Below are 26,209 nucleotides of genomic sequence, written 5' to 3' on the forward strand. Positions count from 1 at the left end.
ATCAATAAAGTGGTATGATTCAACATATACTGTCTTAGTCGGCGAGCAGCCCAAGCCAAAGCACAGCAAGTTTTCTCGAGCAATGAGTATCTTGTTTCACAGTCGGTAAACTTTTTGCTAAGGTAGTATATGGCATGCTCTTTTCGACCAGACTCGTCATGTTGCCCCAATACACACCCCATTGAATTTTCTAACACGGTCAAATACATGATTAGAGGTCTTCCTTCAACTGGTGGCATCAAAATCGGAGGTTCTTGGAGATACTTCTTGATTTTGTCAAAAGCTTCTTGACATTTATCATTCCATATCATCTCTTGATTCTTTCTCAGTAATTTGAAGATGGGTTTGCAGGTAGCAGTCAAATGGGAGATAAATCGGGCAATGTAATTCAAGCGTCCCAAGAAACCTCTGACTTCTTTATCTGTACGGGGAACTGGCATTTCTTGAATAGCTCTCACCTTAGCCGGGTCAACCTCAATTCCTTTGCCACTGATAATAAAGCCCAAGAGTTTACCGGATCTTACTCCAAAGGTGCATTTGTTCGGGTTCAATCTCAACTTGTATTTCTTCAACCTCTCAAACAGTTTGTATAAATGATCGAGATGTTCTTCTTCAGTATGAGATCTGGCTATCATGTCATCCACATATACCTCTATTTCATTATGGATCATATCATAGAACAAAACCACCATAGCGCGCTGGTACGTTGCCCCTGTATTCTTTAAACCGAATGGCATTACTTTGTAACAAAAAGTGCCCCATTGCGTCACAAACGTAGTTTTCTCCATGTCCTCAGGTGCCATCTTAATCTGGTTATAACCTGAGAATCCATCCATGAATGAGAATACCTTGTGTTGAGCGGTGTTATCCACCAAAACATCAATGTGCGGAAGTGGAAAGTCATCTTTGGGACTCGCTTTATTCAAATCTCTGTAATCTACACACATTCGCACCTTACCATCCTTCTTTGGCACTGGTACCACATTAGCAACCCATTGAGGATAAGAAGTAACAGCCAGAAAACCTGCATCAAATTGTTTCATAACCTCGGCTTTGATTTTCTCAGACATTTCAGGACGCATGCTCCAAACCTTTTTCTTAACAGGATGACAATCTTCCTTCATTGGCAAACGATGCACTACTATATCAGTATCCAGTCCTGGCATGTCTTCATATGACCAAGCAAAAATCTCTATATAGTCATGTAACATCTGAATCAACCTTTCTTTGACACTGTTTTCCAAGCCGGCTCCTATTTTGACTTCTTTCTTGTCTACTTTGGTACCCAGATTTACAGTCTCAATTGATTCCTCATGCGGCTGTATAGTCTTTTCTTCTTGCAGTAAGAGTCTGGCAAGCTCTCCAGGTACTTCACAATCTTCCTCACTTCCACCCTCGGCTTGGTAGATCGTATTTTCAAAGTCATAATGAACAGTAGTAGAATTATTATCAACAGGATCCAGAGTGGATATGGATCTGCAATTTTGTTACGTGAGTGTGTGTAAGAAAGCATAGCTTATTTGAAAGATGACAGGAAAGATAAAGAGCGCAATATTTGAATGCAAAAAGTCCATCGATTTATTGAATGTGAATATGTTTATGAAAATGACAAAACCCTTAACAAATTAGCTATTTGTGCCCCGGGTATAGGCACAATGCTTTAAAAAGTTCAATTGTAAAAACTAAAAAGTTTTCAACACTAAAATAGACAATAACAATTACTCCTGACTAAAGGAAATCGGAATAGTGTCTTCAGCCTTCCAATTATTGAGTCCGTCACAGATTGTTGGGAAAATCCAGCTATCCAGGTCGCAATCTGTAACACCCCGAATAAAATAAGAGAATTATTTAAATTAAGTTAATAATATATTTATTAATTTAATTAAATAAATTGAATTATTGGATTATTATTATTATTATTTGGAATAATAATTATTGGAAAATATATAAGTTGGAATAAGGAAAAAGGGTTTCCATATTTTGGTAAAGAGTTTTCACGTGAAACAGAGAAGCGGCTGAAAGGTGAAAAGTGGAGAAAGAGCAAAGGTTGAAGAACGGAAAAGCTCGAAGCTTAGAGATTGCCGGATTATCTCAGGTAAGGGGGGTTTATCGTCGTTTAATGGGTATTATAGATTAACATGTAATGGGTAGTGATAAACCGTGGAATTGACCCTAATTGGGATTTAGAATGCTGAGAAAAATTGTGATGAATAAGTTGTAGGAAAACTGAAATTGAATCCGTAATTGTGTGAGTCGTGTTTTCCCGAACGTATAGCTTCTTACGGAATTGGAATCGGAGGTCCGGAAGTCCTCCAACGGCGGAAAATGCGGAGAACTCTGCATTCTGCCTTGTGTTAGCGCAGGAACTGCTGTTTTGTCTGCGTTAACCGGTTAACCCAGGGCGTTAACCGGTTAACACTGTTATATGTTGTGAAAATGTGCTGTTTTGCCTGCGTTAACCGGTTAACCCAGGGCGTTAACCGGTTAACACTGTTGAAAATTGGAAAAAATTGATATTTTAATGTTGTGAACATGATTGGCGATTGGCCTATTATCGTTGATTGTGATGAGTAATTTTGTTGAGTTTATGTTATGAAGTGTTGATACAAATATGTTGATGAGTTGTGTTAAAGTTGTTGAAAATACTGAGTTGTAGGCTTGATGAGCCAAAGTTGATTATAAGTTGATTTTGTTGAAAACATTGTTGTGTTGCTATTATTATTATGTTGTCGACAGTTTAAAGTCGTGTGTGCCATGTACATTCATATGCATTAAGTCGGAGCTTTGCTCACACCACGTTGGCCTGGATTGGCAAATTTTAAGTTGAAAGTTGAAGGCTTATGCCTTGATGCCCAATAAAATGGCAATGATTTTAAGTTGGGAGTTTTACTCCGAATGGTACCACATGCATGACGAGTCGAGTCTCATTAGAGTTGCATTCTTGTTGGCTTGTTGTATGTATATTTAATTTAATTGAGGAGTGGAATTGTGTTGATATTAAGTATGATATTTGAGTTGATGTGCCGTTACTGAATGTATGTTACGATTAGGGCGATGAAATGTGTGAATTTACTTAGCATTACATGATGATTTATAATGCTTATTATATCGATTGAGGAACTCACCCTTACAACTATTTTTCAGGTAACGAGCAATGAGTTGAGTAGAAGCTAATGCTTGGAGTCTAGTGTAGTCGCTTTAGTGGGTCATGCTCTGATAGATGTAACATCGGGACGGGATGTTTTAATTGTTTTATTGTTGGTTGTTGAACCTTTTACCTGTAAAACGTTGTATGTTTTGAATGGTTGGTTTGAATTTCTATCCGCTGCGAATTATGCAAAAATGTTATTTTGAATTAAATAATGAGCATGACTGAATTTTATGGTGAAATGTGTGAAGTGTTGTGTGACACCCTTGGTGCATATTTACTCTGATATATTCATATATATATATATATATTATATATATATATATATATATATAATATATATATATATATATATATATATATATATATATATATATATATATATATATTTGTTGTTGTTATTAATAATTGGGGTATTTTAGAAGGGTGTTACATTAGTGGTATCAGAGCAGGTCGGTCTGTCCGGCCAGTTGTCGTGTCGTTACTGTCTAACAATTATGTAATTGTTACTAATCTAACTTTTAAGTTGTGTTGTATTGATAAGTTGAAATGGCTGGAAGGAATGACGCTGCAATGGCTGCCGCAATGCAAGCGATGGCACAAGCTGTGCAGAACTTGCCAAATGCTGGTGGTGATGCTGGATCACGTAGCTTGGCGACTTTTCAGAGAGAGAATCCGCCGGTGTTTAAAGGGAAGCATGATCCAGATGCAGCCTTGGGATGGTTGAAAGAGATTGAGAGAATCTTCCGTGTTATGGATTGCACTCCAGCTCAGAAGGTTCGGTATGGTACTCACATGCTAGCAGTCGAAGCTGATGACTGGTGGCTAGAGACTCACGAGAGGTTGACCGTGGCAGGTGAAGTCATTACTTGGGATGTATTCCGTAGGGAATTCATGAGAAAGTATTATCCGGAAGATGTCCGTGGTAAGAAAGAAATTGAGTTCCTTGAGCTGAAGCAAGGAAGCATGTCTGTCACTGATTATGCTGCAAAATTTGTGGAGCTGTCCAAATTTTATCCTCATTACACTGGTGCCGGTGCTGAATTTTCAAAGTGCATCAAGTTTGAAAATGGACTGCGCTCTGAAATTAAGAAGGTTGTTGGGTATCAGAAGATACGCATTTTTACGGAATTGGTTGATAGCTGCAGGATATTCGAGGAAGACAATAATGCTCATTACAAGATTGTCAGTGACCGCAGGGGCAAGCAACATCAAAACCGTGGCAAGCCGTATGATGCCCCAGTGGGAAAAGGGAAACAAGGAGCTGCTCCGACTCAGAGGACCAGTAGGGGAGGTGCTCCTGCTGGTATAGTTTGCTTCAAATGTGGTCAGGCTGGTCATAAGAGTAATGTATGCACTGCTGAAGTAAAGAGATGTTTTCGTTGTGGTAAGACTGGTCATGCAATAGCTGATTGCAAGCACAAGGAAATGATTTGTTTTAATTGTGGCGAAGAAGGGCATATTGGAAGTCAGTGTCAAAAGCCAAAGAAATCTCAGACTGGGAAGGTGTTCGCATTGACCGGAACTCAAACCTCCAGTGAGGACAGACTTATCTGAGGTACGTGTTATATTAATGGCTTTCCTCTTGTAGCTATTATTGACACAGGTGCGACTCATTCCTTTATATCTTTGGATTGTGCTGTGAAACTTAAGTTAGAGATATCTGAGATGTTTGGTAGTATGGTGATTGATACTCCTGCGAAGGGTTCAGTGACTACCACTTCGGTTTGTTTAAATTGTCCTTTGAGTATTTTTGGTAGAGACTTTGGAATGGACCTAGTGTGTCTTCCACTAGTGCAGATTGATGTTATTCTGGGTATGAACTGGTTGGTGTTTAACCGAGTTTCTATCAATTGTTTTGATAAGACGGTGGTCTTTCCTGAGATTGAGGAGGGAAAGAGTTTGTTTCTATCAGCAAGGCAAGTGAATGAGGAAGTAGCTGATGGGGCAGAGTTGTTTATGTTGTTAGCGACTTTGGAGGCTAAAGATAAACTGGTAATTGGCGATCTAGCCGTGGTGTGTGATTTTCCTGATGTGTTTCCGGAAGAGGTGAATGAATTACCGCCAGAGCGCGAAGTGGAGTTCTCGATTGATTTGGTACCTGGTACTAGGCCGATATCGATGGCTCCGTACCGTATGTCTGCTGTTGAGTTAACTGAATTGAAGAGTCAGTTGGAAGATCTGTTGGATAAGAAATTTATTCGTCCGAGTGTGTCACCGTGGGGTGCACCAGTGTTATTGGTTAAGAAGAAAGAAGGTACTATGAGGTTGTGTGTGGACTACAGGCAACTGAATAAAGTGACGATCAAGAATCGGTATCCTTTGCCGAGGATTGATGATTTGATGGATCAGTTGGTTGGTGCAAGTGTGTTCAGCAAAATAGATTTGAGATCTGGGTATCATCAGATTCGTGTGAAAACCGAGGATATTCAGAAGACTGCTTTCAGAACAAGATATGGACATTATGAGTATTCTGTAATGCCTTTTGGTGTGACTAATGCGCCTGGAGTATTTATGGAGTATATGAATAGGATTTTCCATCCGTACCTAGACAAGTTTGTTGTGGTATTTATTGATGATATTTTGGTGTATTCGAAGTCTGAAGAAGAGCATGCTGAGCATTTGAGAGTGGTTTTAGAAATTCTACGAGAAAAGAAGTTATTTGCTAAACTATCCAAGTGTGAATTTTGGTTAGAAGAGGTTAGTTTTCTTGGTCATGTGATTTCAAGAGGTGGTGTTGCTGTTGATCCTTCTAAGATAGAAGCAGTATCTAAGTGGGAAGCTCCGAAGTCTGTTGCTGAGATTCGAAGTTTCCTTGGTTTGGCTGGTTATTATAGGAAGTTCATTGAGGGATTTTCTAAGTTGGCATTACCGTTGACGATGTTGACTAGAAAGGGGCAGGCGTTTGTTTGGGACTCAAAATGTGAAGAAGGTTTTCAAGAGTTAAAGAGAAGGTTAACTACTGCTCCTATTCTGATATTACCGAGTTCGTCAGAATCGTTTGAGGTTTATTGCGATGCTTCATTGTTGGGTTTGGGTGGTGTGTTGATGCAGAATAAGCAGGTTATAGCTTATGCTTCAAGACAGCTGAGGGTTCATGAGAGGAACTATCCGACGCACGATTTAGAGTTGGCGGCTGTGGTGTTTGTTCTGAAGCTATGGAGGCATTATTTGTATGGGTCAAGATTTGAGGTTTTCAGTGACCATAAAAGTTTAAAGTATTTGTTTGATCAGAAAGAGCTGAATATGAGACAGAGAAGATGGTTAGAGTTTCTGAAGGATTATGACTTTGGTTTGAATTACCATCCGGGTAAAGCAAACATAGTGGCTGATGCATTGAGTCGGAAATCATTACACATGTCTATGTTAATGGTTAAGGAATTGGATTTAATTGAGCAGTTTAGAGACTTGAGTTTGGTGTGAGAGTACTCACAATAGTGTTAAATTGGGAATGTTGAAGTTAACAAGTGGTATTCTGGATGAGATCAGAGAGGGTCAGAAATCCGATGTGCTTTTGGTTGATAAGTTGACTCTGGTGAATCAAGGTCAAGGTGGGGAATTCAGAGTCGATGAGAATGGTGTTTTGAAATTTGGTAATCGGGTGTGTATTCCGGATGTTGCCGAACTTAAGAAGAGTATTCTTGAAGAAGGGCATCGTAGTGGGTTGAGTATTCATCCTGGAGCTACGAAGATGTATCATGATTTGAAAAAGTTATTTTGGTGGCCGGGAATGAAAAGAGAAATTGCGAGTTTTGTTTATTCTTGTTTGACTTGTCAGAAGTCAAAGATCGAGCATCAGAAGCCGTCTGGGCTAATGCAACCGTTGGCTATTCCAGAGTGGAAGTGGGATAGTATCAGTATGGATTTTGTTTCTGGTTTACCGAGGACAATTAAGAATTTTGAAGCTATTTGGGTGATTGTTGACAGATTGACAAAGTCGGCTCATTTCATTCCGATCAGAATGGATTATCCGTTAGAGAGATTAGCCGAGTTGTATATTGAGAAGATTGTAAGTTTGCATGGTATTCCGTCGAGTATTGTTTCGGACAGAGATCCTAGATTTACATCGAAATTCTGGGAAGGTTTGCAGAAGGCTTTGGGAACTAAACTGAGATTGAGTTCTGCATATCATCCGCAGACTGATGGTCAGACTGAGAGGACGATTCAGTCATTAGAGGATCTTTTGAGAGCTTGTGTTTTGGAGAAGGGAGGTACTTGGGATTGTTATTTACCTTTGATTGAGTTTACCTACAACAATAGTTTTCATTCGAGCATTGGTATGGCGCCGTTTGAAGCTTTGTATGGTAGGAGATGTCGGACACCGTTATGTTGGTATGAGTCCGGCGAGAGTGCTATGGTTGGACCGGAGATTGTTCAACAAACTACGGAAAAGATTAAGATGATTCAGGAGAAGATGAGAATTGCTCAGAGTCGTCAGAAGAGTTATCACGACAAGAGAAGGAAGTCACTTGAGTTTCAAGAGGGAGATCATGTGTTTCTTCGTGTTACTCCGATAACTGGGGTTGGTCGAGCTTTGAAGTCAAAGAAGTTGACACCGCGATTTATTGGTCCTTATCAGATTTTGGAGAGGATAGGAGAGGTAGCCTATCGTATCACTTTACCGCCGTCACTTGCGAATTTGCATGAGGTTTTTCATGTGTCTCAGTTGAGGAGGTACATTCATGATCCGTCGCATGTGATCCAAGTAGATGATGTACAGGTGAGAGATAACCTGACTGTTGAAATATCGCCCATGAGGATTGAGGATCGAGAGTTGAAGCAGTTGCGGGGTAAAGAGATTGCCTTAGTGAAAGTAGCTTGGGGAGGACCAGCAGGTGGCAATGTGACTTGGGAACTGGAGAGTCAGATGAAAGAGTCTTATCCAGAGTTATTTGCTTGAGGTATGTTTTCGAGGACGAAAACTCTTTTAGTGGGGGAGAGTTGTAACACCCCGAATAAAATAAGAGAATTATTTAAATTAAGTTAATAATATATTTATTAATTTAATTAAATAAATTGAATTATTGGATTATTATTATTATTATTTGGAATAATAATTATTGGAAAATATATAAGTTGGAATAAGGAAAAAGGGTTTCCATATTTTGGTAAAGAGTTTTCACGTGAAACAGAGAAGCGGCTGAAAGGTGAAAAGTGGAGAAAGAGCAAAGGTTGAAGAACGGAAAAGCTCGAAGCTTAGAGATTGCCGGATTATCTCAGGTAAGGGGGGTTTATCGTCGTTTAATGGGTATTATAGATTAACATGTAATGGGTAGTGATAAACCGTGGAATTGACCCTAATTGGGATTTAGAATGCTGAGAAAAATTGTGATGAATAAGTTGTAGGAAAACTGAAATTGAATCTGTAATTGTGTGAGTCGTGTTTTCCCGAACGTATAGCTTCTTACGGAATTGGAATCGGAGGTCCGGAAGTCCTCCAACGGCGGAAAATACGGAGAACTCTGCATTCTGCCTTGTGTTAGCGCAGGAACTGCTGTTTTGTCTGCGTTAACCGGTTAACCCAGGGCGTTAACCGGTTAACACTGTTATATGTTGTGAAAATGTGTTGTTTTGCCTGCGTTAACCGGTTAACCCAGGGCGTTAACCGGTTAACACTGTTGAAAATTGGAAAAAATTGATATTTTAATGTTGTGAACATGATTGGCGATTGGCCTATTATCGTTGATTGTGATGAGTAATTTTGTTGAGTTTATGTTATGAAGTGTTGATACAAATATGTTGATGAGTTGTGTTAAAGTTGTTGAAAATACTTAGTTGTAGGCTTGATGAGCCAAAGTTGATTATAAGTTGATTTTGTTGAAAACATTGTTGTGTTGCTATTATTATTATGTTGTCGACAGTTTAAAGTCGTGTGTGCCATGTACATTCATATGCATTAAGTCGGAGCTTTGCTCACACCACGTTGGCCTGGATTGGCAAATTTTAAGTTGAAAGTTGAAGGCTTATGCCTTGATGCCCAATAAAATGGCAATGATTTTAAGTTGGGAGTTTTACTCCGAATGGTACCACATGCATGACGAGTCGAGTCTCATTAGAGTTGCATTCTTGTTGGCTTGTTGTATGGATATTTAATTTAATTGAGGAGTGGAATTGTGTTGATATTAAGTATGATATTTGAGTTGATGTGCCGTTACTGAATGTATGTTACGATTAGGGCGATGAAATGTGTGAATTTACTTAGCATTACATGATGATTTATAATGCTTATTATATCGATTGAGGAACTCACCCTTACAACTATTTTTCAGGTAACGAGCAATGAGTTGAGTAGAAGCTAATGCTTGGAGTCTAGTGTAGTCGCTTTAGTGGGTCATGCTCTGATAGATGTAACATCGGGACGGGATGTTTTAATTGTTTTATTGTTGGTTGTTGAACCTTTTACCTGTAAAACGTTGTATGTTTTGAATGGTTGGTTTGAATTTCTATCCGCTGCGAATTATGCAAAAATGTTATTTTGAATTAAATAATGAGCATGACTGAATTTTATGGTGAAATGTGTGAAGTGTTGTGTGACACCCTTGGTGCATATTTACTCTGATATATTCATATATATATATATATATATATATATTTGTTGTTGTTATTAATAATTGGGGTATTTTAGAAGGGTGTTACACAATCGCTATCAGCATCTTCTACAGCATTAATCTGATCTTTGACTATGTTTTCAGAGCTAAACCCCAGGCCAAATCTATCAGACTTATACGGTACATTGATCAGTTGACCCCAGCCAGTACGACCACCATCTTCAACCACGGCTTGATCATCTTTCAGAGAAATCATAGCAGGAGGAGCACGAATAACCTTGGGCCCACGGGAAGTTGGCTTAAGGACAGGACTAGTCAGAAGAACTACTTCAAATGACTGAGAAGGAGTCTCAACGAATTCACCATCCATCTCGACGTATCTGAAGGTATGCACACTACTGACAATATACTCTTCTTCTCCACACACAGTGACAATCTTACCCTCCATTGGATACCTCAGCTTCTGATGGAGAGACGAAGCCACAGCACTTGCCTCATGAATCCAAGGGCGTCCCAGCAAGCAGGAATAGGCAGGACGAATGTTCATTACGTGAAAGGTGGTGTTGAAGACTTGAGGTCCTATCTTGATAGGGAGAACCACTTCACCATGGACAACACTCTTCGCACCATCGTAAGCACGCACCACAACGTCACTAGGCTTCAGTTCAATGCTTTTAAAGTCAAGTTTATCGAGCACAGCTTTCGGTAGCACATTCAAAGAAGAGCCATTATCGATCAACACATGAGCCAAGGTGGTCCCCTTACACTCAATGGAGATGTGCAGAGCTTTGTTATGATTCTTTCCTGCTGGTGTCAGGTCAGCATCGGAAAAGCCTAGGCCATTGTCAACAGCCAAGTTAGCAACATAATTTTCAAACTGATCGACAGATGTCTCCTGAGATACATGAGCGGTCTTCAGGAATTTTATCAATGCATTGGCATGAGATTCAGAAGATAACAACAAGGATAACATCGAAATTTTAGACGGAGTATGCCCCAACTGTTCTACCACATCAAAATCACTCTTGCGGATGATTTTCAGCACTTCTTCCATTTCTTGTTTGGCAATATCTTCGGTAGTAACTTCGACTGGTGTCCTTGACTGAAAAGGATTAACTACTGGTTCCTTTTCTCGAGTTTCAGGGACGGGAGGTGAGATTTCTGGAGAAAAGATCCTTCCGCTTCGAGTAATTTTACTAGTCCCAATAATGTCAACGTCATTAGGATTAGCAGAATTATCATCTTGCTTTATGCCGTGGATGTAAACATCACCTCCATACTTCCACGGAATGGCTTTGCTTGAGGAATACGGTACTGGGCCAGGTGCAGTAATAATTAGGGGAGCTACCTTGGGCTCAGTAGTAATCTTCACAGGCGCTCTAGTAGCGGTAATCTTCACTAGAATTTTGGATCTGGCAATCACAGATATTTCTTCAACAGGGTTTTCCACCTTAGGAATATTTTCAAAGAGAATTGCACGATCATCCATCAGCCGTTGAATACCATTCCTCAACTTCAAGCAATCGTTGGGTCGGAGTATACATAGATCGCAATTTTTAGCACAACCTGGAAATAAACCAGCTTGCAATAAACTCTTCTTGATGATCAGGAGAGGAGATGCTAAGTCAGCTACATTGGTAATGTGAGAATTGTCATCCACAGCATTAACAGTCTTGTCATGGTTAGGCATAGGAGCAGTGATGACATTAGGAGTCTCCGAAGGATCAAATTCAATTTCTCCAGCGTCGATCATGTCCTGAATCTTATTCTTCAACAACCAACAATCGTTTGTATCATGCCCGGGACTATCAGAGTGATATGCACACCTGGCATTGGGATTATAACGAGGAGAAGTAGTGTTGGGATTTGCAGGAGGATCTCTGAGGGTAATTAAGTTTGCTTTTAGCATACCCTGCAGTGCTTGTGCTAAAGTCATATTGATCTTCGTAAACTGTCTTCTTGGCCTGTCTTGTCTGTGTTGGAAGTTTTGAGATGGCGGTGTTGTAATCGTAACTGCTCCAACAGCATGGTCACGATTTTTCTTGTTATGACCCCTTTCACCGTACACAGCATTTGATTCATTCTTTCCCTGATGGGGCTTTTTGGTGCTTGCAGAGGTAGCCGCCTGTATCTTTCCACTTCGAATGCCGCTTTCGACACGTTCACCTGTCAATATAAGTTCAGTGAAACCCGATGAAGAACTTCCCAGTAGATGGCTGTAGAATGGGCCAGTCAGTGTACCCATGAACATGTCCACTAATTCTCGATCAGTCATATGGGGTTTGGCTCTGCCTACCAAATCTCTCCATTTTTGAGCATATTCTTTGAAGCTTTCTTTAGATCCCATAGTCATATTCTGCAACTGTAGCCGAGTAGGCGCTAATTCAGAATTATACTGGTAATGCTTGTAGAAAGTTGTCGCTAAATCAGTCCAGGTGTGGATGTTAGAGCTCTCGAGCTGATAATACCACTCCAACTGTGTGCCAGACAGACTCTCTTGGAAGAAATGGATCCATAGCTTCCTATCAGTGGTATATGGCTGAATCTTTCTCACATAAGCTCTCAGATGCATCTGAGGACAAGACGCACCATCATACTTAGTGAAAGCGGGAACCTTGAGTTTGCGGGGAATGACCACATCAAAAACCAGACCTAAGCTTTCGAAGTCCAGACCGGGCGCCTTCTGACCCTCCATAGCTAGCATACGTTCTTCCAGCAACTTATACTTATCATCTTTTGGAGAGTACTGTTCGTTTTCATAATCTTCATCGTCGTCCTCAGGGTTGAAGGGGTCAACATTATCATCTTCCGAATCATTTTCTGTCTCATCTTCTTTATCCTTCGGAATTCCAATCTTGACTCCTGCGGCCTGTCCTTTAAGTCTTCTTCCCGGGTTAATGTAACTCACAGCTTTCTTGTCTTTCTTCTTCTCGAGCAAGAGAGCCTTCAGCTCCTCCTGCCCCTTGGATAAGTTCAAGATCATCTCCTGGAATTGAGCATTCTGAGCCTGGAGATCTTTGACAGTTTGTTCGAGAGCCATATTTCTGTTGAGAAGGAAGACCGTGAGAACATTGATCTTTTAGAGTACCTGCTTATGCGATGTTATGTTATGATATGCAATGTATGAAATGTTTTCAAGGACTTTTGGAATTTAACTTTGCGTAAACCACCAAAAAAAGGGAAACTTTTATTAATAATTTCTTTAATCGATGTTCATTACAAAAAGAATAATAAAAATACAATGAAAGCTCAAGTCTCCCAGGGACGGCTTCTTTTTGGGCGAAGATATGCATTGAGTCTTCGTTCCTCATTAAGCTGGCTGGTGAGCTCTAACACCTTCTTCCTTTCTGCACCGAACCGAGTTTCAAAAGTATCCCTTTCCTCTCTCAACTGGATCCAGGATTTCTTCAATTCTTCAACATTGGTAGGCATATCTGGATAAGGAATGATCTGAGGTGCGCCTCCTTCAACTTCCGGTCCGACAATCAGAGGTCCAATTGCAAGATATGGCATGACAAGTTCACGAGCTCTTGTGCGTACCCATCTGAGATACGGTTCCATAGGAATAGAGTTTTTTTGTCCTAAAGTGCTTCTTCTCACCATGCTCCAAGCTCGTATAAATCTTTGACGGAGACCTTGGGAATCGTTGTCATAGTCAAACACAATGCCTTAGATAATTATCTCATGTGGACCATCTCTTCGAGCATAACCAAACTGACGTAGGGCTAAAGCTGGGTTATAAGTAATACCTCCTCTTATCCCCATGAGTGGTACGTTAGAGAATTCTCCGCAACGGTCAATGATGATAACATTTTCTTTGGGTTGAGGACACCAATGGATGTCTGAATGTGAGAGCGACATTATCCTTTGAGACCATTTCAAATTTTGCTCATTCTTCAAGACTGATGGAGCAAGGTGCGAAATAAACCACCTGGATAATAAAGGTACGCAGCACATGAGAGTCCCTTGACTTTTCATAGTACGAGTGTGAAGGGAATGCAAAATGTCTCCAAGCAAGGTAGGCACAGGGTTATGAGTGAGAAATATCCTAACAGCATTCATGTCTATGAATTGATCCGGATTAGGAAATAGAACCAAACCATAGATTAGTAGTGCTAGAACATCCTCGAAAGCATGGACATTCATAACCTTTAAGAATTCTCGGGACTTATTTATCAGAAATTTGGCAAGTAAACCCTTAACTCCACTTCTTGTTACCCAATTAGTTTCAATGTCGGACTTTGTCATGTGTAAAGCCGCGGCAATTTCTTCAGACTTCGGAATCTTTTCTAAACCACTGAAAGGTGTTTGATCAAGGATAGGTATCCCAAGCAGCCTGGAGAATTCTTCTAATGTGGGTACCAACTGATAATCTGGGAAGGTGAAGCAATGATGTTTAGGATCGAAGAACTGGAATAGAACTCTCATCATATCTTCTTTGAAACCGGTGGTAACTAAATTGAGGAGAGAATCGTGTTTCTTGATGAACTGAGCATGATTGGGCAGTTCTGACACTAAATCCTTGAGTTGAGGAGAGATCGCTACAATGATCTGGATAGTCTTCCTGGAGGCCATAGCCTGTTTAACAGAGCAAAGTAAAATCCTTAAGTCCTTGAAATGATTAGTACAATGCCATGATGTTATGATGTTATGATGTTATGTAAGTAACAAACACAAGCAAGTCACACAACAATCATTCCTAAGTTTTAAGGCTTGCATGAGTTCCATAGGTAAGTACCCTCCCCACTGAAGTTTGGTTGGTTCAGCCTGTCCTAGAATAGTAATCGGGTTCTAAAAGGATCTCCAATCATTGACCTTCCCTTAAGTCCACTTCAGTGCAACACCAAGTGGTTGACCAAAGCTTCCCAAAGTCCAATCTCAAAGAGTGTAGTATCGAGTCTCAACCAACCCCAGTCGGAACCGAAGTCAGTTATCTCACTACTTTCTAATGGCTAGGATGAGTCAATTAGGGTTCTAAAGGTCTGGTTAACGCTTTGACGACACCACGCGGACGCCAAATTTTTCCTCAAGTAAACATGAGGAACATCAGGACATCCAAAGTGTCACGTTAACCGTAGCCATCATTTTAACCATTCCAGTATACGCCGGATAGTCGCGATGATCTCTTGCTACTTACCTAAGGTACACTAGATCCGGGTGTAGGATCTTTCACTCAAGCATAAAATACCCAAGCAATCCCTTAAAAGTAAATCAGACAATTCGAATACATAAGTGATCTTGTTTTTTTAAGGTAACCTCTCTTTTTAAGTGTCCCCAGCAGAGTCGCCAGTTCTGTCATACGGTGAACTGACTTTGTGTGCTTTTGCTTTGGAAAGCAAATGTCGCGGATAGCAAGAGTCGCCACCGACTTTTCTTTTATCCAATAAGGAAAGGTAGAAAAGAACAGGAAAGACCTTAATTAGATTTTGCGTTCGGGAGGTACATTATACAAAGGGAAGGGGTTAGCACCCTTTGTATCCATGGTTATCCATGGGCTCTTAATTGCTGGATCACTTATGTTTTTCTTGTCTGAAAAAGTGTTTGTGAACTGCTTAGAAAATGTTTTGAAAAGAGAGTTTAGCTTTGTAATGATTCTTGTATGAATGTATACAAAAAATATTTATCTCGTTTAATTTTGGAAAGCTGTTTAGAAAAATATAACTTGGCAATGATTCTAGTATGAATGTATACCAAGTGGTGATTTTCTAGTAGATGTTTTGCAAAGTGTGATGTATGAAAAATGTTTTAGGTTATGAGTCAGCATTTAAGAGTTATACCTACCCAAGGTCTTTATGGGCATTTCCTATCCTTATGAGGGTAAAACTGTCCTTACTATTGAGAAGTAAGTAGTTTTATCCTTTGGATGTAAAAGGGACATCGTAGGGTCATCGATTGGTCATTGAAGGCAACATTTGTAAGGATACCTTAGCATTCGAAGGGACGATCATCATTTAACCGTAGGCTACAACGACGGGTCATCGAGGGACAAAAATCATATATTCGCAGGCAACATCCGAGGGACTATGATTTATCTTATAGGGACATGATGATTTAACCGAAGGGTCTTTGCTAAGTGCATCCCCACATTCGCGGGACATGACCGTAATACCGTAATACCGTAAGGCAACAAAAAGAGGTCCAAGATCACATATTCAAAGGCAATATTTTATAATCAATTAGGTAATTAGGATGAATCTCCACATTATAATCAATTAGGTAATTAGGATGAATCTCCACATTATAATCAATTAGGTAATTAGGATGAATCTCCACAGGGGTATCCCACAAATAAAGTGGAATACCTAGCAAGCTACCTTTTCCAGGAGTATGTGAGTCCTTACAATATTCAGCAAACAGGTCAGAATACCAAATCAGGGTGCAATCGAGAGTTGCACCAAACCAAAAGGAATCACAACAGTAATAATGTCAGGGAAACCATGCATGGTTATAATAAAACATGTCAGATTAGCAAAAATCAGAACAGAAAAATCAGCGACTGTCATGTTCGCTGCTGCCTCGCCTAGCGAGGGCCTGGCGAACCCTCGCTACATGTTCGCTTAGCGATGTGCTAGCGAACGGCTGCGGGTTTTGAATTTAAGAACAGTACGATTTCAGCAAGCTCCACACCCTATGGCATCCATTACAGAAATTTTATGGTTAAACATTCAAGATATCCATACATATTTAAATCCACATGCAAAACCTAAGATATATTTATAAATTCAATCATAATACCACATGTAAATTGGAAGCATAAAGCGGTAGTGGTAGTGCAAACCTGTTGGCAATTGAATTGCGACGTTGAATTGGCAGATCACTCTTAGGGTTGGTGCCGGATTGAGTTGGGCGGAGGTAACCTTTATACAGATGAGTTTCCTTCAGGGTTTCCTTTAGGGTTGCTCTGAATTCTCTGGGTTAGCCTCCAGGGTTTGTTGTTCCTTCTTTCTGTCTCCGTCTGTCCCCCTCTTCTGACTGAAGTTGTGGTATTTATAATGATTTTTTTGTGACCTAATGGGCTCAGAATGAAGCCCAAAATTTCTGGTATTCGCAAGCTTCGCTAGGCGAGTGGTGTAGCGAAGGGTTCGCTAGGCGAAGGATTTTGCTCGCCTAGCGAGCAAGCCATTTTAAGCCATTTTCTGGATTTGGCCACCTGTGTGCTGGGTCTTTGTTCCTTTAAGATCCGTCTTGAAAAATGAATTGAAGTGCCTTGAAAAATGTCTTGCAAGATTAACGGGAAAATTTTTGGGTATGACAGAATGTAAAGAATTTTTCTGTGTGTTGTTGTGTCTCTCACTGAAGTATGTTGTCCTTTATATAGTGGTGAAAGGACCGTTGGAGTGATGACAGAATATTGGCCTTTGATGAGCATTCAATGTCATTACTTCTGTGTTTTTTTTGCCATAATTAATTTGTCTCCCTGAATAACTTCTTTCTAAAAATACTTTCTTTCCATTTGAAGAAGTTCTTTCCGTTACTCTTTCTGGATTTGGAGAATCTTCATCAGAGTCTTTGTTATCTCAGAGTTTCTGTGTCAACCGGAGATTGCGTTGAGGTTACGTCAGAGCTTCTCAGATTACTTGTCTTTTAGATCATCAGGACTAAGTCCGGTGGAAGTTTAGAGCTTCTGGTATTCTGCTGTCTTGTTTTGCTCAGAATCAGAACTTCTAGAGCGCACTTCTTCTTCATATGCTTCTGATCTTCTAGTACTTTGTATCTGATCAGAGTTTGTATATGATAAATAGATCAGATTCCTTTGTAGTTGTTCAGAGTCCTGCACACTTATAGAATTTTCGTTAGGGTGCCATTTTTGGTTTCATCCTTTGTTATCATCAAAAGCCTGTTGTTAATATAAATTATGAGTCACTTCAGCGACCTGATAATAAGGCACCATGTAGGCTTTATCCTTCCCTTTAGATGTTGAGGCAACATTCACCTCTCCTTCTGTCTTCTCAGGGAAACCAACGTAAGGATTTTTACCTCCATTTGACGTAGCAGCAGCAACGCCTTGGATTTTCCCACTCTTTAGACAGTTCTCAATTCTTTCACCTGCGATCACTAAATCAGAAAACTCTGATGATGCACTCCTAACCATTCTGTCCGTGTAAGGCCCTTGAAGGGTACTCATGAACATATCTACCAGTTCTTTATCCAAGAGAGGAGGATGAACCCTGACAGCCAGATCCCATCCATCTTCTTTAAAAGATTCTTCCACCTTCCAGGTGAGATTCTGAAGTTGAGTTCTACTAGGCGCCATATATGTATTATATTAATATTGCCTTAGTTATGCTTCAGTGAGTTCTCTCCAGGTTTGTACATGTGTGCGCTCGAGCTGCATATACCATTTCAGGGATGCCCCGTTGAGGCTATCATGAAAAAAGTGCATTAAGAGCTTTTCATCAGCAGAATACGCTGCCATCTTTCTACAATAAGATTTAATATGAGTCATCGAGCAACTGACCCCCTTGTACTTTTCGAAGGCTGGGACCTTGAACTTAGCTGGAATCTTCACCTCGGGCACTAGGCACATATCAACAGTTTCTAAACCGAAGATTTCAAATCCTTTCATAGCTTTCACCTTCTCCTCTAGAACACAGAACTTCTTCTCCACCTCAACTAGTGAAGGTTTGTAAGCATCATAAACATAATCAACTTTAGGGATGAAGAAAGTGTCTTGATGATCATCAATCTCAGTTTGAACCCCTCCTTGGACAGTGATATCAAAGGTATCAACAGTGTTTTGGTGAACGGGATCGCCCTCATACGGTGGTTGAGTCACAATTGGAGTATTACCTCCCAATGGATTCATTGGCATAGTCAGAATTGGATTAGCAGTGGCAACTCTTAGGTTTTCCTGATGGATCTCTTCTTGTTCCCTGGCGATAACTTGCATGACCTCCATAAGCTGGCCCATCTAGCCTTCATGTGGATTATATCTTCTTTCAATGCAACCTGGTTTTGCTCCAATTGGTCGATGATCAGCTTCTAATTAGTGCGAGTATTATATGGATGCGAGAAGTCAGTTTGACGGCAGTAACGATTTTGTGAGAAGGTCAAGTAATAATGAGTTAATTGTTCTCAACTTTGTGAAATGCAATATGATATATGAATGATGAGTTTATTTTTATTTTTATTTTTATTTCCAGGGAATTGTGAGATTCGTCTATTGTCATGAGAAATCATAGAGTATAAAAATAGAGACAGAAGATAACGCCAAAATAAAGGGAAATATGCATTTTATTCACATGGAATAAATAAAGGGTACAAATATAAATCAACAATCTGCTCATCGAGCTACAACATGATTGGCCTGAAACCTCTCAAATATAACTCTACAGACATAGACAAAATGGAATACGTCCCAATGAGTGTCATGTGGAAATATAACATCATAAGCTTCTTCCAACAGCTTGGGTAGATCTTCCAGTGTGTGAACAACAAACTGAGCCACACGAGCATGCATATCACTCTAGTATTGTGCATCCTTGAGAAGGTTGTGAAACAATATATGATTAGTCCCATTCAAAATATCATGCAGGAAAGAATCCTTATGGTCCCAAAGAACCTGAAGATGATGGCTATGTCTCTCCCAATGAATGACCTATTGGTTGAGCAGGTTAGTACCTTCAAGATTCTTATGAGATTGACCCTTTAGCTCCCGAATTTCTTCAAACCTCTTGTCCAAGTTAGTTTGGTGTTGAGAAAGAGAAACTTCTAGTTGCTTAGCACGGTTCTTTCAACTCCTTCTTACAAGTCTCCAATTAGCCTTGAAGTTTCTTGAGCAGGTCTTGGCAGTTAATCTTCGTCTTGTAGGCTTTGTATTATGCTTTGGCAAGTTGCTTCTTCTTAATAAAAAGGCTTTCATAAGTACCCTTCAAAGATTCACCTACTTTCCTCATATTGTATTGTTCTTCCTGAATCTATTTGGTTGTCTTGACTGCTCGTTCCCTTTTCTGGTTAAGGTTGAGCTTTAAGTTCTCTCTATCCAAAGTGAGTTTACCAATGTTAGATCGAAGATCAGCATTTTCCTTTTCTAACACTTTGATAATCTCCTTGAGTTTGTCAACCTCTGAAATAGGAACAACAACAGACTCAACATGTTTGATACTCATGGAATCCTCGGGTGGAAACAATGACAAAAATTCTTTGACCCTGTCCTTAACCCACTAGGTGTGAGCCTCCTTCATAATGCAATTCTTCTTTCCCAATTCAGCCCTTCCTTGGCAACAGATTTCTCCCTATGCTCTGATAATCCTCTTCTAAAACTCTGAATTATCAACCCCTTTATACAAGACAAACTCTTTCAACTTCTCGGAGTCTGGTTTATCCGACATTGGGTAACCCAACTTACGTAGTGCAAATCTCGTATTATAGTTAATTCTACCTTTTGTACCTAAGAGGGGAACATTGGGGAAATTACCATAATTGAGGATGATCTTGATGTCATCATAGCTTTTAGAATACCAAGAAATATCTTCAGCTGTAAGATACATGATCCTTTGGGACCATTTAAGATTTCCCTTGTTATCGATGAAAGGACCATTGTTTGGTAGATGCAAAATAAACCATCTATACAGCATGGGAATACACTGATGGTTCTTTTCCTCTTCTGATTCCTCACGTGGATAGAGTAGTAAGTGTCAGCAAGAAGTGTAGGAAAATGATTATTGGCCATGGAGAGATAGATAGAAGCTAGATCCATAAAGTCTTCCATATTCGGGAACAACACAATCTCATATATGATCAAAGCAAAACCAGCGTTGAAAGCGCTCCAACTTTCAACTTTAGCAAAGGTCACAACCTTGTCAACCAGAAACATCAAAGCAAAACCATGAGTACCACCCTTATGTTTAAGGTTAAGTTCCACTTCCTTCTTCTCCATGTGAAGGACTTCAGCTAGATGGTGAGACTTAGGAAATAGAACCTGATCCTGAATCTCAATCCCTAAAATGTGTGAATACTCCTCCAAAGTTGGAGCCAACTAATAGTCTTAGAATGTGAAACATCTCAGCAAAGGGTCATAGAATTGTACAAGAGTATGAATAGTTATTATATTGACCGCGGTGTTTAGAATACCTAGAAGATTACCGTAGGTCTTCTTGAAATCCTCTTTGTTATCAATAACCAAGTGATCTCCCAATCCTATAAGAGTCTTCAACGGAGGTTCCACAAACTTGTAGCTACAAATGCTTCTTCTAACATAATCCCTTATCTACTGACCACTCAAACAAATACTTGTCTCTTGAATTCCCTGGAAATGTACATGCAAAAGTTAATTTCAAAATGACGTAATGGTATGTAAGCATCATAAATTCAACTGTTCAGTGTAATTTGGAGATTCTGGATAAGCTGACCATATGACTCAATATAAGATCACAGGTCTGGTATGATCTGAGAAATCTGGACAACCTATCCATATAACATAACATGTCCATGTAACTCAGTATAGGATCAAAGGTTCGATGTATATAAGAGATCAATGGCATGAAGGGTCTTGGTTTCCTGCAAAAAAAAAACAATATCCCCTATCGCATGTGTGTAATACTCCTTAAAGGTTGTCCCTAAAAGGTCTCTCAGAGTCATTGACTCAAATGAAAATACATGGCTGTAGCGAATTCTCGCAGGACAAAACTTCTTACAAGTTAATCTAGTCTGGTGGTTCTCGTGACAACCCAACGCGTGAAACATAGGTGAACACGACTATCCACAAGTATACCCTATTTATATACTCAAGCTCGGGTGTAGAGTTTCTCTCATATAGTATCATCCCATTCCAACAGATAATATGACATATAATATCCAGAATACAACAACATATGAATATTTAAAGCAATAAAGTAATGCAATAAATAACATAAAGAAAATGAGTAAAGAAATAAAGATAAACATCCAAAGGATGAAAAGAAAGCAAATAAAACTAGGCTCGACTTGCTTAGGAAATTTCCCCAGTAGAATCACCAGCTGAAGCTACGTGAAATATACTTGAGCACATCACACGCTCAAAGATACAATAGAGTCGCCATCGAACTTTATTTATTCTCGAAGGAAAGGGAAAACATCAATAAAACCCAGGGGGAAAGAAAAGGGTTAGGAAGTCAGTTATGCAAGGGGAAGGTATTAGGATCCCTCGCATCCATTGTACTCAACGGGAACCATTTTGAATGTACTTTGCAAGAACGGGTGTTACTATTTAAAGATTACTCGCGAAAGGAGAAAAAAAAGGTTAATAATTAAAGTGCTCGCCAAGGATTGGGGTCCTCGTGCCTACGTATCCTCATAGTGAAATAAGGAAATCAGAGTTACGTAGTTTATGGAACTAAGATGGATGTGTTATTTGTTTTTAATGAACAATATTAACATTCGCGTTCTACTGTCAACTTGCTTGTATGCTCGAGCATGAGAGACTTAAGTGTTTGTTTGCGATAGAATGGATGTACTTAGATCGCACTCTAGAAGTTAAACATTGCTTGCTCTCACATGGAGACTTAAGCTTCATTCACGGTAGAACAGAAGTAACATGTCCTTTCTGAAAAGGTTTTAAACTGAAAATGAAGCCAAAAGGCAAAAGTGAGTTTGATGAGGTGAGTTTGCTTTTATTCTGAAAAGAGAGTCATGATTTGAATCATACTAAAGGCTATGAATGGATATGAATACAATGAGAAATTAGGTCATTTGTCCCGTACCCAAAGATATTCATACTGAGGATATGAATTCCCCACTCTCATCCCTTCTCCATTGTTAAAGGCTCGTAGCATACAATTCTAATCGTATTGTTAATTGTTTTTGAGTTTATTCATAAAACGATTTTAGTTTTACTGAGAAATAAATAAAAAGGGAAGAAAAGAAACCCCAAAAGGTTAAAGTCTGATCTTCATTCTGCATCCTACATTTGTGTAGAAAGACTTGTCAAGTATTCAGTTTAAATTGCATTAAAGTTTATGAATAGAGGCGAATACGATGAGCAACTGGGTCATTCATCCCGTACCCAAAGATATTCAGAATGAGGATAGGAATTCTTCATTCTCACATATTTTGTATTGCTTAAGGCTCATGACCTACAATTTACATCATAACTGAAGAGTGTTGAAGTTGAATTTCCTTCCAGCTTCCTGTGATAAAGGGTTGTCTTTGAAGAAATAAGTCTTGACAATCAAATTGAATCAAATTATGCTAAAGTATATGGATATATGTGAATACAATGAGTAATTAGGTCATTCGTCCCGTACCCAAAGATATTCAGAGTGAGGATAGGATTTCTCCACTCTCATCCCTTCTCTATTACTTAAGGCTCATGACACACAACTTGACTTATGATTGACAAGTGTTGAGTTCACCTTTGTAGTGCTTGAATAGTAGTCAAGTCTGTCTTGTACTGATTTGAATAACTTCTTGAATCTTGAGGCCTTATACAACTCTTGAGATCTAGTATATCCAGTACTGCTTTAACATAAGGGACTTGCCATAGCAAGTGATCAAGGGTCTTTTAATCACTTGAATAGGCTTAGGGAATTGAGCGCAATCAAAGGATTTAATTGATCAAAGCGAACTTTGGTCAATTAAATCAATTGGGGTGAAAATGAATTGAACCATATACACATTAATCTAAGGATTAATCAGACAACTAGATGATTTACAAGTCCTAATCTAGGGAACATGCATCAAGATCTAAAACCAAGGGGTACTAAAGTAAATTTGCACAAATTAATTAATTAGGGAATTAGTTCTAATTATCTAATCTAAAAATTCTAATAAATTCTAAATCATCAAATGAACCTAGCCAAATTCTAAAACTTTAATCAATTCCAAAATCTAAATCATTTCTAAAATTATAACCTCATCCTAATTAATTCTAATCATCTAAATCAACCTAAATCTATAATTATCAAGAAATTATAATAAAAAATATAATTAGCCTAATTAAGTCCTAAAATATATCATTCCTAATTATTCCTAATTGAACTATAATACCACCAAGTTCTAACTAATATAATCCTAAATTCCTAAGCTAATTATAACCTAAAAAGAAAAGTGGAAATAATTAAAAAAGAAAAGTGTAATTAGGGGTGTAGGCCCTGAATGGGGAGTGAAAAGCATAGTGGGCGCATAGCCCATTGCAGGCCCATTTAACTTTGAGTCTTGTGTGAACCAGGGGTACTTAAGTGATTATGGGGTGTAGATAGTAAAAGTTTAGGCCCAAGGACAGAAGTTATCCCATACAAACATGAGGGAAGGGGGAAGGAATCAGGGTCAGACGTGTTCATGTGTTGCAATTCCAGTCACGTGTTTCACATGCTTCAAACAAAATTCAAGTTCAAGTTCCCTCCTAATCTGAAAGTTCACCTCCGTCGTGCCGGATGTTGCCTCTGGTGGCGGAGGAGCCTTAAACCACCAACAAACTCTATCAAACTCTTCCTCTCATTACCCTGAGTGTATATCCAACGTCCAATTTCCCTAATTCTTCACCAATTACACGAATATAAACAAAATGCATAAGAACCCTAACCTACAAAATGTAAAATTAAATCCCACACACCTGGAATCGAAGTCCTAGGGGTTAGGGCTTTGATTCCCCTAGCTCAGACCTACATCCAGGTAACAAAATTGAAGCAAACGACAATGGAACTCGAAAACTCACCGGAGGAGAAGACGCAAAGGAACACGAAATTCAGGTAGATCTCTTCCTTCTTGCTCTTTGAGTCTTCTTCTTATTCAACCATATTCTTCTTCTTTAGTGTTTGTGTTTGTGTGACCGAGTGATTGAAATTGTACGCATGAATATAACAGAGAAAGATCTTGAGAGTGAGAAATTCGGGAGATGAAATGAATCTCCCTAAAGAGTGAGGTGAAGAGTGAATTTATAGAGATCAATTCTATTTCTAAATTCAAATTAAATTCATAATGCAATTCACTTATAATGCACTTGTTAGTTAGAGATTACAAAGTTAGTTGAAATCCACATTTAAATGAAATTAAAACTTGCAGTGAAATGTAATTAAAGTTAGGTGAAATTCGATTTATGTTAGTTAGATGTTAAACTCAATTTTTACAGTTAGTCTGAAATGTTGTTAAGTTCTGTTAAGTTAAATCAAAGTTAGTTATTAACTCGATTTGGATGAACAAACTCAGTAGCAATGTTAGTTGGCTTGCTCGATTGTTTTGGATGTTAGGTTTTGTGATGTTAACTTTATAAATGCCATGAGTGAATGATCTGCTAGATTTATGAAGTGAAGTGCTATTTTAAAGACTTGATGTTGTTATCATGTATGTCGATGGTTCACTGTAGGATGTTGTTGCAGGACTGTGTTGGATGTAATGCAATATCTTGAATGACTTGTTGCACCAGGCCTGAGCTATGGACTTGTATGATGCCTTGCTCTATGCTTTTTGTCATGGTTGTTTGCAAATTGCTTATTGTCATGGACTGTTGTTGTCTTTGGGCCATAATGGTTGGCTTGGCTTGATGTTGTATGTGCTATTGCAGGATGTTATAGCAGTGTGTTTGATTACTTGCATGGATGATGTAGAATTGTCATGGATGAATGGTGTCATTGTTAATGTTAGGTCTTGTGTTATGTTTTGAATTTGTTATGTAACTAGTTTGATGTACATGGTGCTTTTGCTTGAAATGATGAATGGCCATGTTAGGACATGCTTAGTCTTGTTTTGTTTTGTTTGGATGTATTGTGAACATGCTTGAAGTTGCTTTACTCGTGCTAGACTTGAAATGTTAGGGCTGGTTTAGAATTGGTTCATGTATTTAAACATGGCACCTGAAATGCATATGCTATGGTTGAAATGCTTGAAAATGACATATTAGTTTTAGTATTTGTTTTGTAGGAAATGGATGAATGCAAGGATGATTGGTCTTGAAGAAACGAGGGACTTAGGGTTTAGGGAATATAGAAATGGTGAGTTGACTTTGGTCAACTGGTTGACCAAAAGTCAACTTATGCAAACAAGTGTATTTTCTTTGTGATTTTTCAATGAAACATGCATGGACAATGTAAAAGTAATTCTTATGAATGAAATGTATCTTTTTAGTAAAAATGTTCTAATGAAATAGTGAAAAATATTTAAGTTAAATAGCCATTTCTTTCCAAGTTCACTATGAAACCAACTTGAAACAAGTACTTTAGATGCCTTCTAAAATAGGTTTAAATGAACTAAATGAAATGGAAACTAAGGGACCAATGGAATTCCTTGAACAAATGGACAATGAAATTGAATCAATGGGACTAGAAAATTTGAATGAATCTTGACACAACAAAGGAACATGAGACCATGACTTGGCAATGCCCTAATGAAACCAAGAAAACCATGAATGGGATGTGAACAAAATGAAACTTGGATCAAATGGACCATGAGAACATAATTGTGAATGAAATACATACCTTAGATCAATCCTATAGCAAGCCATGAATTAGGGTTTTAGCTAGGTCAAATATCAAAGATAAGCAACAACCAAGAATCTCAAGCCAAGTGAGAAGTCAACACAAGAATTGCAATAATGCCATAA

At 39.0% G+C, this 26,209-nt stretch overlaps 1 long non-coding RNA gene across 1 annotated transcript; it reads left to right on the top strand.

Moving 5' to 3' along the window:
* The first annotated feature begins 23,893 nt into the window (after positions 1–23,893).
* Positions 23,894–25,776, top strand: LOC127097524 (uncharacterized). The gene is made up of 2 exons (XR_007793058.1): positions 23,894–24,362; positions 25,517–25,776. It is a non-coding gene; the product is annotated as an uncharacterized LOC127097524 (long non-coding RNA).
* The last annotated feature ends 433 nt before the right edge of the window (positions 25,777–26,209 follow it).

The sequence above is a fragment of the Lathyrus oleraceus genome, chromosome 6 (assembly GCF_024323335.1).
Source record: "Lathyrus oleraceus cultivar Zhongwan6 chromosome 6, CAAS_Psat_ZW6_1.0, whole genome shotgun sequence".
Taxonomy (NCBI): domain Eukaryota; kingdom Viridiplantae; phylum Streptophyta; class Magnoliopsida; order Fabales; family Fabaceae; genus Lathyrus; species Lathyrus oleraceus.